Raw genomic sequence first — 8,101 nt, 5'->3', positions numbered from 1 at the left:
TCCAAAAAAAAAAAAAAGCTAAACCTAAAATGAATAGAACCCGATTCACGAAAAAATCTAAATTTATTATATGTTTTTGACTTGTAGCTGTATCAACGCTCATTCTTACTAGTTAGTCCACTATTTTAAATATAGGAAATCTCAACAATCCTCTAAATAAAAGGGGAGTAACGTTCTATCCCTCGTTATGAATAGATAATTAATTGGGGATGGTTTCATAAAGATGCGTAAAATTTCTTTCTGTAAAAATATTTACGTATTGCATTATTATTAGACGTATTAATGAACCGGTTATTTTTAAATTTTTTAATAAATTAAAATAAAACTATTTTTTTATAACAATAACAATAAACTCAATTTTTTTAGGATTTAATTGTATTTTTAAATTTTTAGGGATTTAAATGTCCGAAAAACAAAAAATCAGAGATATAATTGTCTTTTTATTAAAAAATTTAGAGATATTCGGTTTAAATGGTATAATTCGATCGAATCAAATCGGGTATAATAATTATAATGAAGATAATTGAGTTTATTATTGTTGCTATAATAAACCGATTTGTTCTGGTTTATAATAAAAAATAAATTATTAACCGATTTAATAAGAATGTCCAATAATAACATGACATATGTAAACGTCTTAAAAAAAAGATATTTTTAGTGTCTTTATTAAAGTGATCTCCTAATTAATTTACAAAAAGATAACAAACTATTATTTTTATTGTATATATAAATAAATATCTCATTATACATAAAGTATATTTCTTAATTTTATTTTACAAAATTTATCTAAAATTTTGCTAACTTAAGGAGTTCTTGCATCAGGTACTACCCCATTCTCACTCAAAGATCTTGGACGATCCGCTCAAAAAAACGTGGAAATTTTCATAAAAAAAAAAAAATGTCTAAACCTCATGTTCGTTGAAGTCCAAATCCAATCAGTTTAAAATATATATATGTGTATGTGTGTGTCTATGTATGTATGTATATGTATATGTATGTATTATTTGAATGTAATTGGTATGACACGCACAAATACTATTGACCATGATGAATATGAGGAAATCGCATGGTCACATGAATAAATAAATGAATAATGATAAATATTGAAACATTAGAAAGTGAAATGAATGTGCGCATAATAATCACTTTACAAATATATACTTTATTTGGCTTTCATTTCAATTAAAGGTTGAAGTAAAATGAATAAGACTCGCTTCATGACTCGTGTGCTGAAATGCATAATTACTTTGAACATAAAATAAATAAAAAAAAGAAATGTATAATTAGCTGAAGTTCATTGAATAATTTAAAATGATTATTAAAAAGTTCAGGTTACAATATGCATGTGTGGGTATATTACAAACAAGTAGTGACTAGTGTTCATTATTGATGTCAATATAAAATAAAAACGAATTTATTTTTCTTCCCTGGAAAAATAATTAATGTCTAAATAAATATATATATGCTCAAATAAATAGAAATATTGTTTTGTTTAATTGAATTAATAGAATCTAGAAATTATTTTTGTTACGAAAACGTCTCACATAAAATCTTAACAATTGTTCTGAAAATTAAACACTCATATTTTTTTTCGAAAAGTTTTAATAAATAAATAAATGGGTCCATACATTTGACATGAAAATACATTCACAAAAAATGATGATAGGGAAGTACTTAACTTGTGCCGCTAATTTGTCTGCTTCACCGACCTTTACAAATTACAAGTACAACATTTCAGAACAAGTTCAAAATTTTCTTAGACGTATATTTTTTTATTTTTAATTTTAGTTAATATTTTTACTATTATTTTTTTTATTCTTCGTAACCTTATTTTTTTCCTTCTTCCAACATCACTGGTAATATATTATTATAACTTCATTTCTTATCATCGGTCATCTTTTGGTACTATCGCCATTGACACCCACTACGACTGTTATCCTAAATTCTAAATATAAAATCCTAAACCTAAATGTTAATTCTAAATTTTAATTTTAATTTTAAATTTTAAATATTAAATCTTTCAAAAAGCAACAAAAAATAATTTTAATACTAAAGATTGTTAATTAAATTAAGGTTTAATTACTCTGTTAGTCTCTATAGTTTTGTAAAATTTTCAATTAGGTTTCTATATATTTTTTCCTTTTAATTGGGTCCCTACACCAATTTTTTTTTTCAATTAGGTTCATATCGTGACCAAACAGTTAGATTTAACAGAATATTCCATTACTAAATTAAAGATTATCTAACTTTTTTCTAAATCCCTAATTCTCTTTCAGTCTTATTTTCTGAAAGACCAAAATAACTCTCCCAAACCTAAAAAAAAAAAAGTTCATTCTTCCAAACTTAGAAAAAAATATCATTCACGTTCCTCCTCTGATTCGTTCGTTAGTTGAACACTCCGTCAGCTGCCGAGATCAACTCCACTGGAACATTGCTGGAGGATTTCGCTTATCTGGTGTCACTGCCGTCGTTGTAGACGTTGCTGCTGCTTCTAGGTAAGACAACGCTTAACTTTGTCAGTCAACGAAAGGTTTTTCTTTTTTTCTCCTGGAAAAATTTGTCACGTTGTTTATTATATCTTCCTTTTGTTTCTGAAAATGGTTAAAGAGGGATTTATGGTATTGTATTTTCTTGTTTTTGGTATGCAGTTATGGGTGATTTGGATTTCACCATTGAACTCCACCATGGTGGCAAATGTGTTGACAGTGGACACGGATTAAAGTATTTAGGAGGAATGATTGTGGAGGATTTACATTTTGATGTTGATGAATGGTCATTGCAAGAGATTGTGAGTCAGCTAAAGCAACTAGGGTATAAGGGATACACCAGGGTATGATACAAGGAACCTGTGATAGATTTAAAGTCAAGTCTTAGAGAGATGAAGTCCGATGAGAATGGCTAGGTCACTGATGTCAAGTTCCTGCAAACATTGCGAGGTATACGTTGTCGATGGAGTCAGAGAGGGTAACGGAATTGAAATCACTTATAGTGATATTGATTATGTGCCAGAGGAAGGTGAAGACAGTGGCTCTGGCTCTGAATTGATAGAGGTTGAAGTGGATGCTGAGTCAAAGCCTTCTACTGATGAAGAGGTATTTGATGGAAGTGCTGATGATGGTGACCATGAGGATCACTTTGGGTTTGAAGTGGAGGATAATGATCCACAATCAAATGCGTTTGGGGGATTTACTGGCCCACTGAATGATGAGGGACCTGCAGCAGCTGGAACAACTCAAGGTGATGAAGATTTAACGGAGGGTAATGAGCAAGTTGGGGACATATCTGATGGATACGAGACTGATGATATAGACAGTTATGAGGGGGACTCTGATGATATGATAAAAAAGATGAGGTTTTCCAAATACAATGAGGCAGAGATGAACAGAGAGTATGAATTTTAAGTAGGGCTGGAATTTAAATCACTAACGCAATTTAAAGATGCTGTTAAGGAGCATGCCCTATTAAATGGTCGGGACATTAGGTTTTGAAAAAATGATAAGGTGAGGTGCAGAGTTGTTTGCAAAGGAAGAAAGGAAAAGTACAAGTGAGTTTGTTTTGCAAGTAAGGTTGGTGGTTCTGATTGTTTCAGGATCAAGACTTTGAATGGAAAGCATACTTGTAGACTATAGCGAAAGACTTGCATCAAGTAGTTAGATCTCAAAGAAGATTGCCAACAACATCAATAGAGGCGAGGAAATGAAACTTGCGACAGTTATTTAGACCATCTAAGACAAATATATGGCCAATATCACTGTTGGTAAGGCTTACTGGACAAGGAAGAAGGCAAGAAAAGAGGTACATGGGCGGGCAATCCAACAGTATGCTAAGCTAAGGGATTACTGTGCGGAGATACTTAGTCCAAGATCTAGTCTGAGCATATTGGTTGATAGGCCTTCTCTTACGCCCCAACCCCGATTTATGAGAATGTATATGTGCCTTGATGCAGTCAAGAAAGACTTTTTGGCGGGTTGTAAACCTATTATTGGCGTGGATGGTTGTCACTTGAAGGGCAACCATGGACAGCAGCTGCTAGTTGCTGTTGGCAGAGATCCGAATGACAATTACTTTCCGATTGCCGTGGCTGCAGTAGAGGCAGAGGCAGAGACTAAGGACAACTGAGGGTGGTTCCTGGAGATGCTGTTAAATGACATTGGAGAATCAAAAAAGTGGATTTTCATGAATGACCAACAAAAGGTATAACAAATGATAAATGGGTTTTCATGAGTGAATATAAATCTGCTATGTATATGATCATATATGCAATTGCTATGTTTGTGAATATTAACCTGCTATATGAATTTGCTATGTTTGTGAACATAAATCTGCTATGTTTAGATGCTATATTAATCTGCTACATCGGTATATTGTGTTCTGCACTTAAACTATAAATTAGAGGCGGATGCAAGTGTTTCAAGAGTTATTGCCAACACTGGAGTATAGGTTTTGTTTGAGGCATTTATATGCCAACTGTAAAAAGACATATGGGGGTGGTATTGTACTAAGGAACCTCATTCTATCTATTGCCAAAGCTACCTATGTGAAAGAATGGGAAAGAAGGATGAATCAACTAAAGGAGATCAACAAAGACTGTTATGACAAGTTGTTTGCTTTGGATCCAAAATTGTGGACAAAGAGTCACTTCACATTTCTGGCTAAGAGTGACATGTTGATGAACAACGTCTCAGAGGCATTCAATGAAAGAATTCTAGAGGCAAGAGACAAGCCAATTTTTTATCTTCATCATCATTAATCCACTCGAAGAACTTACATTTTGGCATTCTCCCACAACCAACATATCTTCTTCCATGGCTTGTTACTGCCGAAAAAGACATCACAGCAACTGCCTCACCACAAAATCAAATATGTCTTTTCTTAACGAGGGTTTTGAAACTAGAGACTCCTAAAGATAAGTGACTTTGATCCATAAGTATTTACAGAATAAGAAGCAAATGGAAGAGGAGAAGTTTGAGGAAGAGGCGAAGAGAGGTGAAGAGAGTGAGAACTCAGAACCCTACTGATTCTCATTGATTTGTAAGGGGTACACGAGGGGTAAAATGGTCAAATTATCTAATATTAACGTTTTTTGTAACGTTTACTGTCAATAGGGAGCTAATTGAAAAAAATTGGTGCAAGGACTCAATTAAAAGGAAAAAAAAAGTATAAAAACCTAATTAAAAATTTTGCGAAACTACAAGACCAACAGAATAATTAAACCTTAAATTAATGATTAGTTTCTATATATTTTCTTTCGCTAAACTATAACATCCTAAAAAATATTGAAAAAATAATTTGATGACACATAAGTCATTCATAATCTTTGAACATTGCAACTTATCCTTTCCAAAAGCATCATTTTTTTTTCTTTAAAAAAAAAAAAAGAAAAGGTTTAATTAGTTTTCTTTAAACCATTGCAATTTACAATGATCGATCACACATCACGTGGTTGTAACTTAAAAATAAGCACCAATAATTCCTTAACTTATATCCTTTGGATTAAAAAACAAAGGCGTGCAAGAAACTCTAATTGGACAAACCATTAAGATACTTCACCATCTTACGAAAAAATAATTGCATTATAGAGCCATTAGTTAATCATTTAAATTAAATTAAAATCACAATATATATATATGTCCACTTTTCTCAGCTGCATCAAACGGAAAGAAGCAACTCAATCATGTTTCATCATCAGATTAATTGGTCAGGGAATGATTGTTAATTATTTGGTTGATAGATGATTTGTTTCATTGTTGTTTGGAATAAATAAAATCAAAATGAAACTAATAAACTGGATTATAAAGATATTAATTAAGCAAATATTACTTTCAAAAGGGCATGCAAGAATTAAAACAAAGTGAAATATCAAATTAGTCATTACAAAAATTGCAAAACATTATTACTTTAATTTAATAATACTAGTCTCTTTGGCTATCATCTTATTATTAGGGCTGGAAATTAAATTAAAACAAGCTAAGTTGAATTATAGTTTAAATTGTTTCAATTAAAAAGAGCTTAACTTAGGGTTTGTTTTGGCGTCATTTTCGAAAAAATATCTTTTTTTTAATAATATTTTTTTAAAAGATCATTTATAAAAGTAAAAGTGATTTTATGTTTGGATATTTCATTTTAAAAGATCTTTTTTTATCTATCAATTATGTTTGGATAAAATAAGATAAAAAAAAAGATTTTTTTGTTTATTTATTATGTGAAAAAAATCCATAGTTTAATATAATATTTTATTTGGTTAAAATGTGTATTTATATTTTTTCTTCTTTCATTTTACACTGATTTCAACTTTAATTTGTTTAAAAAAATTAATCTTTTTTTTTTCTTTCATTTATGTACTTAATATATTCAAAACACCTTAATTTCATCCTTTTGTGCATTTTAATCTGTAAACAGAAAAAAAAAATAATATAAAAGTCAAACTACATAATAATATTAATAATGATGTATTCATAATAACTTATCTAAATCAGGCTTTACCCTATTTATTTTATGTAACTTAAGCTTGACTCAAATTAAGTTTCTAAATTCTTGGATTAATTAACTTAAACTACATGATTAAAATTAGATATTATGGTCCAAATCAACCAAACTTCTCAATTTAACATATACTAATTAATTAAGCCACATGAACGGATTAAATTAAATAATACTTAGCTTAGTAAAGTCTATTTAAGTATTTATTACCAAGACCTCTATCTAGGTAAGACTAAGAAACTCTTTAATTTGGTTCACATCAATCACAAGCAAAGTGTGGGACACCTGAATTTTTATTCAACAACCAAACAGTTAATATAATTTTGTATTTATTTGCATGCACCTATTTTGGCAAATTTGGCTCCACCATATATATATGACCATACACAAGTGTCTCTCTTAACCATTGAGTTTGCCATCTGGTACATCCATTATTCCATTGAATATGGACAAAATTTACATGTGGAAATGTTTTTTTTTTTTCTCCTTCCATTCTCAATAATCAGTGATTAATTAATTAAAACATGGAAGCTAATTTAAGATAGTTAGATACAAGAACAAGTTGTAATTCAATTTTAGGTGCTAGTGGCAGAGATACTCACACTTAATTAAGATTCTTAGCAAATAACAATGTAATAGAATGTTGGTAAGTCTATTCCTATGCAAGGATGATGGCATATTTAAGAATCTTTTAAAAGAAATATCCAATTAATATTACTCCTTCAATCTAATAATATTTGAAGGTAAATAATATAAAAATTAAACTACACTTTCCTCTTAGTGAAAACTAAAATGTATGTTAGAGTAAAGTGATAAATAAATTTTTGCAAAATTATATTTTGGATAGGTTAATTAGTTCTTAAAAAATACTAATAAAATTTTTTAGAATAGTAAATCTAGACACATTAACTTTAAATTAGCCCTATAATTAGGATTAAAAGTCTTAATTTGAATTAATTTGTTCATGTTTGTTATTAAGGTTGTCAAACGGGCCAACCCGACCTATTTAGACCCATTTAGTTTAAACTCGCACCATTCGCATGCCATAATTTTTTAGTTCGAACCGTTTATGGTCAGTCCGATGGGTTAAATGGGTTGGCCCGTTTACTCTTTTATTTTATTTTTTGAAAAATATTTTGACAAAAAATATCATTTTTATGTCAAAAATTTTAAACAAACAATTTTTTTTTTTAGTTAATGGGTCGAATTTTCGAAACGAATCGAAAAAGATATCGGCTAAAAGTACTACTTTCTTTTGAAAAAAGCATAAAAAGAAATAAACGGGCCACCCGTTTAGTCTGTGGGTTAGCTTGTTTAACCCATCATTTTTTTCGGGTTAATCGGGCTCAACCCGTTTAGCCGAAACTTAAATGAACTTAATTTTAGAGGCAAAACTCGTCTATTTAAATGAGTAAACGAACTGATCCAATAGATTTGGCCGATTATGACAACCCTATTTATTATTACTTTAATGATAATTTATTTTTTAAAAAGTTAATCTGTCCAAAATATAAATTTTTTAAAGATTTATTTCTCACTTTACTCAAAATGTTAATAAGTTAGAGGGATTTATTCTATATTTTATAAAATTTGTTTATTTAATACCCATTATAAAACTCTT

This window comes from Arachis ipaensis, chromosome B06, assembly GCF_000816755.2.
Source record: "Arachis ipaensis cultivar K30076 chromosome B06, Araip1.1, whole genome shotgun sequence".
Classification (NCBI taxonomy): domain Eukaryota; kingdom Viridiplantae; phylum Streptophyta; class Magnoliopsida; order Fabales; family Fabaceae; genus Arachis; species Arachis ipaensis.
This window is presented reverse-complemented; position numbering follows the sequence as displayed.